The following is a 13,653-nucleotide window of genomic DNA, read 5'->3' as shown; positions in this document are numbered from 1 at the left end:
CCAGCAGTGAATCCCCTCATCTACAGCCTCAGGAACCGGGAGCTCAAGGATGCTATAAGGAAAATTATGACTGGATGTTTTTAAGAAGCAATAAACTGCATCTTTTCTTCTGCAGAACACTCATTGTGTAACATATTTTGGGCCCAGCCTGCCTTCTAAAGCTTTTGATAGTTTTTGGGGTGGGGGGCTGTCCTTTTTTCCCCCTGTGTTCATGTCATTAACGCTGAAATTCTATTCTTCATCCGATATATAATTCACTCTCTACCCCTTTTTTTTCCACCAATAAAATATACAAATGAGGAGTCATGCTTTGTGTTCATTTAAACAAAATTAAAGTTTGTGCAGCAAGGTATTTGTCAAACATCCTTCCTGTGTTAGTTTGTGCATGAGGAATCACAATCTCTGAGTGGAAGAAAGGACACAAATTTTTTCCCTGGTCTTTTCTCCAACACCTCCCCTGAAGCTGGAGGGCATTTCTATGTTTGCAGATGTGGAGGGGAAAAGAGTCCCAGCACTGCCAGGGAGCCCCAGAACTGGATCTGTTCAGAGCTGCTCTCTTTGCACTGCCACCCTCTCCTTTCCTGTCCGTGCCCAAGGCCTGAGTGCTCTGGCAGCTCAGTCACTGTCCTGCTGTGGGTCAGGCCTGTGAGCACAGGCAGGGACAGGCCCTGGGCACTGCTGGGACAGGGCTGGGCTCCACAACAGCAGTTCCAGCAGCAAAGGGGTTCCCCTCCAGGCACTTCCTGAAGGCTGAAATCTTTTCCCAACTCTGGTATCAAGAAGAAGTCCAAGGAACAGACTCTCAAAAGTCTTGTTGCTTTGCTTGTTTCTCATGGAGACAGTGCAGTGAGGTCAGGGACCCACTGGGACTGCAGGGACTGAGGGCTGGTTCAGATGTTGTGTGTTGGTGGCCAATGGCCAATGGAGGTGACAAATGATCTCCAAGTCACCTGCCTGGGGCTCTGCAGCTTGTGAGGGCTCTGATGGCAGGTGAGGACTTGTCTGTAGGAACTCAGGAAGTGCAGGAGAGCACAGAGGATCTGCAGGGACAGCTCATCCCATCCAGTCAGCAGTGAATGGATCCCTGGAGCAGAATCCTGCCCAGGGTTGAGTTACCAGAGATCAAGTACTAAATCTTGCTGTGAAGTGGCAAACAGAGCTCTGCAAGCCCAGGGGACACAGTAGGTACAGTGAAAACTCTTGCAAGTGACTTCTCTTGCCCTCAGTGAACTTCCACAGGTCAATCAAGAGCAGTCCCCAAAGCCATGTCCCAGCTCTGGAACAAGGCAGGGCCCCTCTGAGCCCCCTCCATGGCCACACAGGAGCATCTGTGGGAGGTGGTCAGTGACAGGGAGCACCATCAGCTGGCTCTGCCTCCCAGCTTGAGCAGCACAGCCCAACAGAGTCCCCCATGGTCCTGAGCCCCACAGCCCCCGTGCTCTGCAGAGCAGCCCCCCCAGCTCGGGGGCTGTGGGGAGCACAGGCAGGGGGTGCAGGAAGGGCTGCTCAGGCCAGCACAGACGTGTTCCCCTGGGGAAAGGCTCTGTGGAGAGATGGGATGTGCCAGGAGAAGAGCAGGACACCCTGTGTGAGCAGAGGGGCCATGGGAAGAGGCTGCCCTGGCCTTGGGGAAACGAGGGGGCAAAGCAAAATCTGGGAAACTCTCTGGTCTGAGATCAGTTGTGCTGCCCAAGAACACGCTGACTCCAGAGGTGTCCAAGCGGGGCAGAGCCGGCGACTGCAGACCGTGTGGCGGCGGGGGGGAGGCAGCGGCTCTGCTTGATTCCACGGAGTTCTGGGGAGGCACAGTGGCCCCTTGGTTCCATGAGGCTCTGAAATGTCTCAGGGTTCCGTTGGTTTCATGAGGCCGTGCAGTGTCACAGTGGCCCCTTGAGTCCATGAGGTTCCTCAGGGTCAGAATGGCCCCTTGGTTCCATGAGCTTCCAAAAGGTCTCAGGGTTCCTTTTCTTCCATGAGGCCCCACATGTCAAAATGGCCCCTTGGTTCCACTACATTTCAGTGTCCCTGTGTTCCTTTGTTTCTATGGGGCCCTGCAGTGCCACGATGGCTGTTTTGTTCCATGAGCTTCCAAAATGTCTCAGGGTTCCTTTTGTTCCATGAGGCCCCGCGCGTCCCTTGGTTCCACGAGATTCCACAATTTCCCTATGTTGTCTTGGATCCATAAGGCCCTGTAGTGTCACAACTGCCCCTTGATTCCATGAAGTGTCCCTGGATTCCTTTTGTTCCATGAGGTTCCCCAGTGTCACAATGGCCTCTTGATTCCATGAAATTCCACTGTGGCCCAGGGTTTCTTTGTTTCCAAGAGGCCCTGCAGTGCCACAATGGCCTCCTGATTCCATGGGTTTCTGCAGTGTCACAGTGGCCCCTTTATTTCAGGAGGTTGCCCATTGGCCCTGGGTTCCTTTGGCTCCATGGGGCCCTGGAGTGTCCCAGTGGCCTCTTGATTCCATGGCTTTCCCTAGGGTCACAATGGCCCCATAATTCCATGAGGTTCTGCAGTTTCACAGTGGCTCCTTGATTCCATGAGGTTGCACAGCATCATCACACAGCTGAGCTCATCCTGATGAAAGTTCTGAGGAGGTTAGGAGGAAATGGGACAAAAGGAATAAGAAAATTGGTGAAGGAAAGAGGAGCATGGCCAAGAGAGAGGAAAGATTTTGATGAGGTAAAACCAGATTCAGGGAATGCTGAGGCTGCTGAAACACTGACTGTGCAAACATTCCTTTATGCACTTTGTAACCTCAAGCCCCAACACTACCCAAAACTGCTGTCCCTCCCACTGAAAAGAAATCCACTGCTCTAATTCCAAGGCAGAAAAAGCACTGACTGCAAACACTCCTGATTGACCTTTATGCACTTTGTAACCTCAAGTTCTAACACCACCTGAAAGTGCTGCTCCTCCCATGGAAAGGAACCCACTGCTCTAGTTCCAAGCCAGAAAAAGTCCAAACCCAGAACTCCACACTCTTATTTCTCCTCTAATGCCCACTCCAATCCCATACCTGTATTACCAGTGTGAAAAACCAAGCTTTTATCCTGACCCAGCCCAAAAAGCTCTTCCCCTAATCACGAACCAGACAGTGCCACAAACCTCCCAAAGTTCTGCCTAATCCTGACTCTGAGCTCTAAACCCCAAGCCCTGACCATTAAGCACCCCCACAGCCCTTGGGAGCAGGGCAAGGACCTGGAGGGCCCAGAGCAGGCCCAGGGGGTTGGCAGAGGAATGGGAGGAGACCTGGATCTGCTCAGCTCTGCAGTGACCCCCAGGAGAAGGGCCTGGGCTCTGCGAGGGATGTCCTGTGGCACAGGGGCTCAGGATCAAAATTAATCAGGCCAAGTGCACATGGCAACAGCCAGAGCTGGTGCAGAGACATCAGGGAGGGTCTAGAAATGCTGCTGGGAGGGGGGTGGGAAAGCAGGAGGGGTGTGTGCAGCCTGCAAGGCCAGAGCAGCAGCAGGGCCAGGGCAGGACAGCCTGCAGGAGAGATGGCCAAGGGCTCTGGCAGGGCTGCAAGGCCCAAAGGCACCCAGGCCTTTGTCCCCTTGCCTCTGGCAGCTGCCTCTGCCACTCAGGACACCACAAGCAACTTTCCTGGCAGGTTCTGCACTTGGTTTCTGCCTCGCCCCTCCCTCAGGAGCCTGGCAGGGGTTGCCCAGTGTTGGGCCATTGTTGTTCCTGTTCTGGGAGGGACAGGATCTGCTGGGCCAGGGCCTGGGGCTCAGGCCTTGGCCTTTGTGCTCCACAAAACCAAGGCAGGCTTTGCTCAGCATTGCAGGGGCCTGCCCAGAGCCTTTGTCTGCCTGCACTCCTGGCCTCCAAGGAGCTGCTCCAAGGAGTCCCTGGGGAGGCTTTGTCAGGGCCTGCCCTCAGTGGGGCCCAGCAATGCTTCAAGGCACTTGGAGTTGGGCTTCTGACTTCTTCAGCAGCTGCTTCAATCTTCTCTCAGTACCTCAGGATCATGAGCTGGGCTGCAAACACATCGTGGGGCTCATTAAATTCCAGAAATCCCTCAGGATCTCTTTGTTTTCCTTTAATTGTCTTCAAAGCAATTTCAAAACAAGTCTTCAAATTTGTACTTTTTTTGTTTTAATTCAATTATGGATAATTTTTAGTTCTGAGAAGAGGTGATAGAGGTGTTCTCCAAGTGATCTTGATGCTGAGTGTCTCCTCAGGAGATCCAGACTGACCCTGGATGATCAACCCTGCTCCTCACCCCCCAACCTCACCAGTTCTGACATGGCCCATCTTGGACTGACAGCTGATGCAACTCCAAACACACTGTGGGACCCATTAAAACATTGAAAAACAAATTATTTTTCTTTCTTTAATTGTCTTCAAGATATCAACGACTAATCAGAGTTATTTTGCAGTTTAGCTAAGCAGGAAGATTTTAAAGTGGAAGTCATGAAAAATATATATTTTTTGATGAATAGGAATGATTTACACAGAGCCTTGGATGCAAGAGGGTCAAGAGCAAAGGATTTGCACCCAAAGACAAGGGGGCAAAAGACATTAGTAGCATTTAATCATTGCCCAGTTTAACAGTTATCAGGTGATTCAATAGCATGTGCTATAAATTTAACAGTGACTGAATTATAGATTCACAACAACAACCTTCACACCACAGTCAATTCACACCCACACCCAGGCAGAGATGTGTGGAAACATCAATAGCTGGGTGTGGAAAGGTCCCTCTCCCAAATTCTCCTGGTTGTCAGGGAAACACTCCCCCAAATCCGTTTGCATTTCCCAACAGACAAGGGTCACAGCTGGAGGAGTGTTTGTGGAGGGGGATCAGAATTGTCCTGGGCATCAGCGAGGGTCTTTGGAGTGTTGCAAACTGGAGGGTTCCCGAGCTGGGAGAGGCTGCCAGAGGTGTCCCACTGAGAGGGAGGTGCTGGGGAGCTGCCAGGGCCTCCCTCAGCCCCACTGGTTGTGGGCTCCCAAGGGGACTGGCTTTAGTTATCTGCTGAATTTCCATCCTGGTGTCAGGAATGACTGGAGTTTCCAAACTATTTGGGAATTGTATCCAAACTCTTCTCTTTGGGTTAGGGTTCAGGTAGGGAATATTCTACAGTTTTCAGGGGATGACTCCTTATCCTGTGTTCCCCAGCTCTTACACCCATCCAAATCAGCTGGGTGGTTTATTGACAATGTGTCCTGAGGGGCGGCACCTCCGATGCCATAGAAACCCCTCCCCTGGATTAGGAAACCTTTGGAATTCAGGAGGTGTTCCAGTGGAGCATGAAAATGAACAGCAATTTTCCTAAAGCCCAGACCCCAGCAGAACAAAGCCAGGCCCCCTCAGTGGCAGAGCAAAGGTCCCCCATCCCTGTGTCCCTGTGGCCGCTGAGGCGGCAGCGCAGGCCCGAGGCGGTGCCGGGTCCCGGTGCAGCCGGGGCAGAGCGGCGGCTGCGCGAGCGGTAACCCCGGCGGTGAGTGCGGCAGCCCCTCATGGAACCAAAGGAACCCTCAGAGTTTTTGGAATCTCATGGAATCAAGGGGCCTTTTCTGGCAAGGTGCTCTGCTCTGACAATACCTAAAAAATGGTCAGAGAATGCAAACAATGCAAGCTCTCTGTGATGAGTTACTGCTGGTGCAAAGGTGCTGTTTTTAATGTTGAATTGTGCTAAACTCAAAGTGCTTCATTAAACTTCAAACACACATCCTGCTTTCTGAAGCAGGATTTGACAGATAAGCTGCTCCCTGGCCTGTAAATATGTCTGGCAGTCAAACCCTTGATAACTATAAAAGCCCTGTCCAACTGTCATGGGGCAGATTCTTCCACAGACTTCCTTGAAGTGTGTGGAGCTTCTGCCATGAAGCAGGGACAGCTCTCCATGGTCACTGCCCAAGGGTTAAGTGAAAGAGAGAGGACTACCCCCTGTCATTGTGGGGTGAGTTACCTCAATGTCTGCTTCAGGATTGTTTGGTTTTGCTGGCTTTGATCCAATTACTTTAATAGAATGACTTTGATACTGTCCTGTCCTATCTTACACTATACTGCTAGGAAGTTTTTGGCTTTTATAATTTGAAATAAATAGCTCTCTTTAAGGTCTTTCGTCTGTTCACTTGTCTGGTAAATTTTCTGTTCATTTGTCATTAGAAATAATTCATTTTAAAGAAATATTTCTGATTTGCCATCACTAAAACCTGCAGGACAAAGTGATTACAACACACCTCTATAATTCCTTCAACTGAAACCAAAATCTGAGCCTGAGATTGGATCCAGCCCCCCCCCAGGCTCCTCTCTGAGAAGGAATTTAGAAAGCAAGGGGGTCCTTTGTGAACCTCGTAGCTCAACGAGTTTAGCACAGAATCCCCCTGCACACACACAAACACACAGGCATGGGAATCTACACACACACTCCTGTTCATCCCTACACAGACATAACCCAGACAGACTCGCAGGGGAACTCCACACACCATTCCCACATCACAACATGAGAACGGTTAGAAAAACATAAAATACGTACACCAACCATCACTGCACTGCAGCATTCACAGGATGTGACACCTGTGTCCACTTTTGAAATGTTACAGCCATTCTACACAACCTTTATTTCCTGTCAGATGAGTATTCTATCAGTTGCATTCTAAGATGAAACTCCAGGCACATGAACAGCTGAATCTGTTCCACATTTAAATGCTGCTGCACATTTTTAAATGGAGAAAGTAGGGAAACTGCTCAGTGTTCAAATGAATGAAACACAGTGAGCCACAAAAGGCAAAAGTACATAGTGTACAGCAGCTTTGTGGAGTTACAGATCTGCTCAATGTTTTATGTTTGGCATTCAGAGACCATGTTTACATTTATTAAACTACTCTCGTTCTGTCCCCCCCCCCCTTTTTTGGAGTGTTTCAATTGCCTTTCCTTTTCCAACAGCTGTGACAACTGTTAAAACAGTCAGTAAAATTAAGTCCCCTCTATAATCCTTTAGTCAACGTTACATTTTAATCAGAGGATGAGGAAGATTTCCTGTTATGAACACACTGATTCATTAAAGAACATTAAACTGACACAGATGTCAAAAGGAGCAGATACATTTATTGCATGTTAGCTCATTAACTATTAGTAATTATTAGTGCTATTGTTTTTGATGAAAGAGCAAAAATTCAAGATTGCAGCTGGCTTTAAGTTATTGCACTCTTTAACATGCTCTGCCTTAAAATCAAAGCACATCTAGTGATGGTCAGACAGATGTCTCTGCACTCTCAAAATGTTCAGACAATTTTTAGCTCAAATCCTTTCTACCCTCACCTATAACACAAGAACTGCAGAAACTACAATACCTATTTCGAATATCCCTTTGCTCATATGTGCATATGCAGGTCACAATATATTGTCAAATCACAATTGCTATGAATATTATTAATTATTAATATTATTATTTAGAATATTATTAATTATTAACTGTGGGGTTTATTAATTGAGACAGAGAAGCAGATATGTTTCTGAATGTTACTTCTTTCTCTGTGTCTGGTGGGTCCGTTGGTGTGAGGTCAAGGTAGAGCTCTGGGCAAAGCTCTTCCCACACTCCCCACACTTGTAGGGCCTCTCGCCGGTGTGGATCCGCCAGTGCCTGACGAGGGTGGAGTTCTGGTTGAAGCCCTTCCCACAGTCAGTGCAGCGGAAGGGCCTCTCATCCGTGTGCATCCGCTCATGCGTGTAGAGATTGGAGCTGGTGCTAAACCTCTTTCCACATTGCAAACACTTGTAGGGCCGTTCCCCGGTGTGGATGCGCTGGTGGGAGCAGAGGGTGGAGTTCTGCCTGAAGCTCTTCCCACATTCCCCACATGTGTAGGGTTGTTCCCCACTGTGGATGTGCTAGTGGGTGCGGAGGTTGGAGCTGTCACTAAAGCTCTTCCCACATTCCTCACACGTGTAGGGTCATTCTCCAGTGTGGGTGCGCTGGTGGCTGAGGAGATCAGAGCTGTCTCTGAAGCTCTTCCCACATTCCCTACACATGTAGGGCCGTTTCCCTGTGTGGATCTGCTGGTGCCGGATCAGGTGGAAGCTGTTCCTGAAACTCTTCCCACATTCCAAGCACCTGAAGGGCTTATTTCTAGTGGGAGGTTGCCTTGGGACCACAACCTTGGAGTTCCTGCTCAAGTTCCTGCCACCTTCCTGGCACAGGCTGGGTCTTTCCTCCTCAGAGCACCCTGGGATGGCTTTGGAGCCCCTCCTGCGGGGGGATCTCCGGCCCTTTTCCTCCCCGCTGCCTTCCTGCGCCGGGGAGCCCTTCAAAACGGCCTCTCCCACCAGGGTCTCACGGGGGGATTTGTCCTCCGGGCTCTCCGTCCTCAGCTCGGGGCCTGGGGCAGGAAGCAACAAGGACAGGGAGGGGATTTGCCTCCGGCCCACAGGGAAGGCCAAGGACATCCCCCCAACTCCGGCCCCGGCAGGACGGCGGCGCCAGCGGGGTTGTCCTGCAGCCGGGGCCATGCTCGGCTGACAGAGCCAGCACAACACCCGCCCAAAGGGACACTGACTTCCTCCTCACCTGCCTGGGGGGCCCAAGGCATCTTCCTCTTCCTCGCAGCCTCCTCCTCCATTAGCCCAAGCTTTGGGAAGGACAAATCCTGATGGGGGGAAAACAAGGGCTGAGTGCGTTGGCTTGGGGGTTCCTCCTGCCCAAGTCCATCTCTAGAACTCACCGGGCATCCTGGTTCCATAAAAACCTCCGAAACACCACGATTCAGCCCAGAAAAACCCAAACCATCGAGATTCAGGCAAAAAACAATGAGATTCAGAAACAGTAGGAAGATCCCTGCCCCCCCAAACTGCAATAAGTTGAGATTCAGCTAAAAAATACTCAAAAATATGAAGAATAGACAAAAAAAAATCTTCCAAAACCAAATTGGGGTGAGAGGCGACACCCTGAGAAACCAGGGCTTTGCTCCCTCGGCTCTGCAGTGGCTTCTGACGGGCTCTCAGCCTCCTTTGGGCATCCCCTGCTCCAGCGTGGGCTCCTCCTGGGAGGACAACCTGGGCCCCCACACTGCCACGGCTGTCTCTGCTCCTCCTTGCAGGCTCCGTGGCCAGGCACAGTTTGTGTTCCTGGGTGCCCACCATCTCAGCACTTGGAGACGCTCAAATCAGCGCCCGCAGCTCTGCAGCAAAGCCCCAGCTCACCTGGCACACAGGGGATGGACACAGCACCTTCTCGGGGATGGGCACAATTTTTCCTCTTCTCCACCACGGGGCTCTCCTTCCTCAGCAGCACCTCTGCCTTGCACTTATTCTCAGCCTCACCTCAGGGACAGCTCTGGGCTCACCTCCGCGCCACTTCTCAACCTCACCTCAGGGCCTGGGCTCAAGGACAGGAACCTGCAGGGAGGGGACATCATGTGCAAGCTCAGGGCTGCCTGCTTGCACTGGCCTCTGGGCTTCTTTCTCCTTCTACAACCAGCCCACAACTCAGCCTGCTTTTCTAACACCACACATTTACAGACTAACCTTGGAGATAGATATGGACAGACATCTCTATCACCCTGGGGATAGAGCCTCCAGCATGTGCTGCCACAGGAATGGGAATCACAGAATCAGCCCAGTTGGAAAAGACCTCCCAAATCATCAAGTCCAACCCTTGATCCAACCCCGCTGTGCTTCCCAGACCATGGCACTGATGCCACATCCACTCTCACCTTCAACACCTCCAGGGACGCTGACTCCACCCCCTCCCTGCCCAGCCCATTCCAAGGTCTGATTACTCTCTTGGGAAAAAACTGCTTCCTAATATCCAACCTAAACCTCCCCTAGCACAGCTCAAGACCCAGCCCTCTTGTCCTACTGCTGCTTCCTGTCAGAACAGCCCCACCCCCACCTGGCTACAACCTCCTGGCAGGGACTTGCAGAGAGTGATGATTCATCCTGGGGACCTGAGGGAGCCTCTGCAATCCCATCCATGGGGCACAATCTCCTCTCCAGAACTTGACTCACTGTAGACTTTGCAGGGAAATGTCTGCTCGCAGCTGCATCCTGAGCCCAAGGTCAGTTTGTATCCCCAACTGCTGATCCAATGGGGGCCCTGGGATTGGAGCCTGGGCTCTAATTAACCTCTCCTGTGCTGCCAAACAGCAGGAGCTGTATGGCCAAGGGAAAAACTCTGTGATCCCTGTCAGTGTCCATGGCCCCTGTCAGTGTCCTTCAGGGAAATCGGGAGGAGGAAATGATGAAACCAGTTTGGAACTAAACTGGTGTAAAAGTGGGAAAAACCTCCTTCCATAAAAATAAAACTTAGTTTTTCTAGGCTGAACAAGCTCATTCAGGGATGAAGGACTGGGACTTCTGTGGACACTTGTGCTGGTTTCTCTGGACACTTGTGTTCCTTCAGAGAGCCCCTGGAAACACTCTGCTGTTCACTCCCAGTGCCACCAGTGCCTGGGTCCTGTCTGCAGCAGCAGATTGCAGTGGGACGGGAGAAATGCTTTTCTGAACCTCTGGGCTGGACACAGGCACAGCCTGACCCTGAACCCAAGGGAAACAAAGACAAATTCCACGGCTTTAGCTGGACCAAGGGTGGGGGGGTTTCCTGAGGGCAGCACTACACCAGACTTTTGTGTGTGTGTGTGAGACAGGCAGAAGCACAAATGCCTGCACAGCCCAGAGCAGTCAGTGTGGGGCTGTGCTTGCTGCTGCAGAGACCCCCAGGGGACAAACCCAGGCAATAGTTTGGGTTTATTCCTTGCTCTGTGTCAATGGAATAGAATGTTCCACAGGAGCTCTGTCCCCCTCTGTGGCACCGGGTGGCTCGAAGCTGAAGAGGGAGGGGGTCAAGTGCAAGTTCCCTTCTGAAGTGTGTGTCCCTAAAGAGGACACATGTTCTATTACTGCTTATTGTTTGTAATATCTTATAGATCTATCATACAATAGCTAAGGATGGATTCTATAGAATATGTGCCATAGATATGATACAGAATATATCTGATTATTACTTTATCTGTCTGTCCAGACAGATATTGTGTATGCAGAGAGATTGTATTTGAGGGATATGTTCCTCTCAATACCCTGTGAGCTCCACTCCCAAGGCCAGCAAATTCCTGAAGCTCCCCCTTCTGTGCCCTGCAGGTTTTGGCAGATTTGCAAGAGCAGGGGAATCATTCCCTGCAGCCCCTTTGCACTGTAGGAAATGGGAGCTCTGTGCACATCCTGCTGCCTCCAGATTCCATTCTGGGTGTGGGAACGACCCTGTGGGGAGCAAAGAAATGCCTGGTTCTGCAGGAGCTGCAGATGCTCAAGGGGCAGCAGGACCAAGTCAGGGGCCTGAGGGGGCCTGGGGGGCTTTGGGGTCCGGGAGGGTCCTGGGGGAGCTGGGGAGGGGCTTTGGGAATGGGGGGCAGACCAGGACAGACCAGTACCTCCTCACTGCTCCCTGGATCTCTTCTGGAGCTGGGCCACGTTGTCATGAGACACCTGAGCCCCCCCAGTGCCCTCCCAGTACAGCCCAGTGCCCCCAGTACAGCCCACTGTGTTCCTGTCCCAGGGTGCTGGGTGATCCCTCTTTGGGGGGGTTGGAAGGGATTTGGGGAGGGGCTGGGGGAGATTTGAAGGGATCTTGGGGGGTTTGGATGGGGATTTGAGGGTTTTGAGTGCTTTTAGGGAAGTTCAAAGAGGTCTTGGGGACATTGGGGGGTCAGAGGTACCTATTGGGGGAGGGGATTAAAGGGAAAATGGAGGTTAGGAGACATTTGGGAGGGGTTAATGAGGCCTGGGCGGGCAGAGGAGGGGCTGCACCAAGAGCAGGTGAGTCTTTAGACCCACCCTGGTGTCCCCAAGACCCTCTTGGTGTCCCCAGTTCCCCCCTTGACACCCCGAGGCCCCCCTGGTGTCTCCAATGTTCCCAGGGACTTCCCATAGCCCTAATTCCCCCCTTGCCACCCCCAATTCCACTGTCCACAAACCCCTCCCCACTGTCCCCAAGGCCCATCCCTGATGTCCCCAACCCTCCATCTCACCCCAGGAGCCCCCCCTGGACCCTCTGACCACAAAAACACCCCCCCCCATGCTCACAGAAAGACCAAGGGCATCTGGGGAAACATTGGGGAGAGTTGGGGGGCTTTGCAGGGCCCTGAGTGATTACTGGGGGATACTGGGACACACTGGGGGGAACTGAGGGACACTGGGAGGGACTGGGAGGGACTGGGGAGTTACTGGGGAATACCAGGACAAACGGGGAGACACTGGCAGGTTACTGGGCCATACTGGGGGTTACTGGGTGCTCACTGCAGGATCACTGGGCCATACGGGGGGGCAGTGGGAGGTCACTGGGACACACTGGCTGGTCACTGAAGGGGTCACTGGAAAGTCACTGGGATATACTGGGGTCTAGGGATCCCCTTACCCAGATGTGGTACATTTCCCCCCCCGGATTTTGGGGGCCATCCCTAGGACCCCTTCTTTTTGGGGCTGGGGGACCCACGGAACCCACTGCTGGGCTTTAGGGGATCCCCCAAAATGCCCTCAAAACCCCTGAAATCCCCCCCTCGACACATCAAAACCTTCTCAAGGTCCCCTCAAATGCCCTCAGAGACCTCATCCCTCCCCAGCACCCTCTAAACCCTCTCAGTGACCCGCAAAACCCACCCGGGACCCCCCAGTCCCCTTTAGGGACACCCCAATCCCCTTCAGAGACCCTCAAAACTGTCTAAGACCCCGTAAACCCCCTAGAGACCCCAAAACTGCCTAAAAGGTCCCGCCAGGACCCCCAAACCTCCTCAGAGACCCCCAAAGCCGACCTGGCACCCCCCAAATCTCCTCAGAAACCAAAACCCCCTCAGAGACCCCCAAACCCCTTCAGGAACCTTCAACCACCCCCTGAGTCCCCTCAGGACACCGAACTCCCTCAGGGACCCCTCAAAACCTCCTCGGTTATCCCCGAACCCCCCCGCTAAACCCTCCCGAGCCCCCCCGGGGGGACTCACAGCACTCAGAGCGAACCGCAGGCCCCGCCGCCATCACCGATTCCCGGCTGCGCGCGCACCGCGTTCAGAGAACGCCGCCGCAGCCAATCAGCGCGCGGCCACGCCCCCGCAGACCCGCCCCCGCCCCTGCCGCGTTGGCTGCCGGGAATCGGTGATGGCGGCGGGTCGGTCGGTGAGCTCTGAGTGCAGGCGGGGGGTGCGGGAGAGCGGGGTCTGGGGATCCCCTCGGGGGCTGCGGGGAGCGCGGCTGTGGGTGGAAAGGCTGGAGGGCTCGGGAGGGTTTAGCGCGGGGGGTTCGGAGGTTCGGAGGACCCTCTCGGGGGCCGCGGGGCCCGGAGGCCTCCCAGGAACCCGGAAGGGTGATTCGATTGCCGAAAAAGTCCCTCGGAAAAAAAATTCAAAACCACCCAACCGAAAAAAGGACCCTGAAAAAAGGAAAAGTGAGAAAAAGGTGAAGGAAAAACTGCAAGGGCCAGGATGATTTTATTGCTTTGCTTCAGTTTTTCCTTGGTCTCCTCCTTCTCAGAGTCTTTGCTCCCTTCCTTTACAGAAAGCTCTTCTGCTGTTCTGTAGTTTTGGGGTCCCTTAGGGGCTTTTAGGGGTCCCTGAGGAGGTTTTGGGGGGGTCTCTGAAGGGGTTTGGTGTCTTGAGGGGACTTAGGGGGGAGGTTGAAGGTCCCTGAAGGGGTTTGGGAATCCCCGAGGGAG

The 13,653-nt window shown here is 52.8% G+C and overlaps 1 pseudogene; it reads right to left on the bottom strand.

Moving 5' to 3' along the window:
* LOC135405044 (zinc finger protein 883-like) overlaps positions 1–8,685 on the bottom strand; it is a 282,116-nt pseudogene extending 273,431 nt beyond the window's left edge.
* Between the last annotated feature and the right edge of the window lie 4,968 nt (positions 8,686–13,653).

This window comes from Pseudopipra pipra, chromosome W (genome assembly GCF_036250125.1).
Source record: "Pseudopipra pipra isolate bDixPip1 chromosome W, bDixPip1.hap1, whole genome shotgun sequence".
Classification (NCBI taxonomy): Eukaryota; Metazoa; Chordata; class Aves; order Passeriformes; family Pipridae; genus Pseudopipra; species Pseudopipra pipra.
The sequence above is the reverse complement of the archived record's forward strand: the minus strand, read 5'-3'. Positions and strand labels throughout refer to the sequence as shown.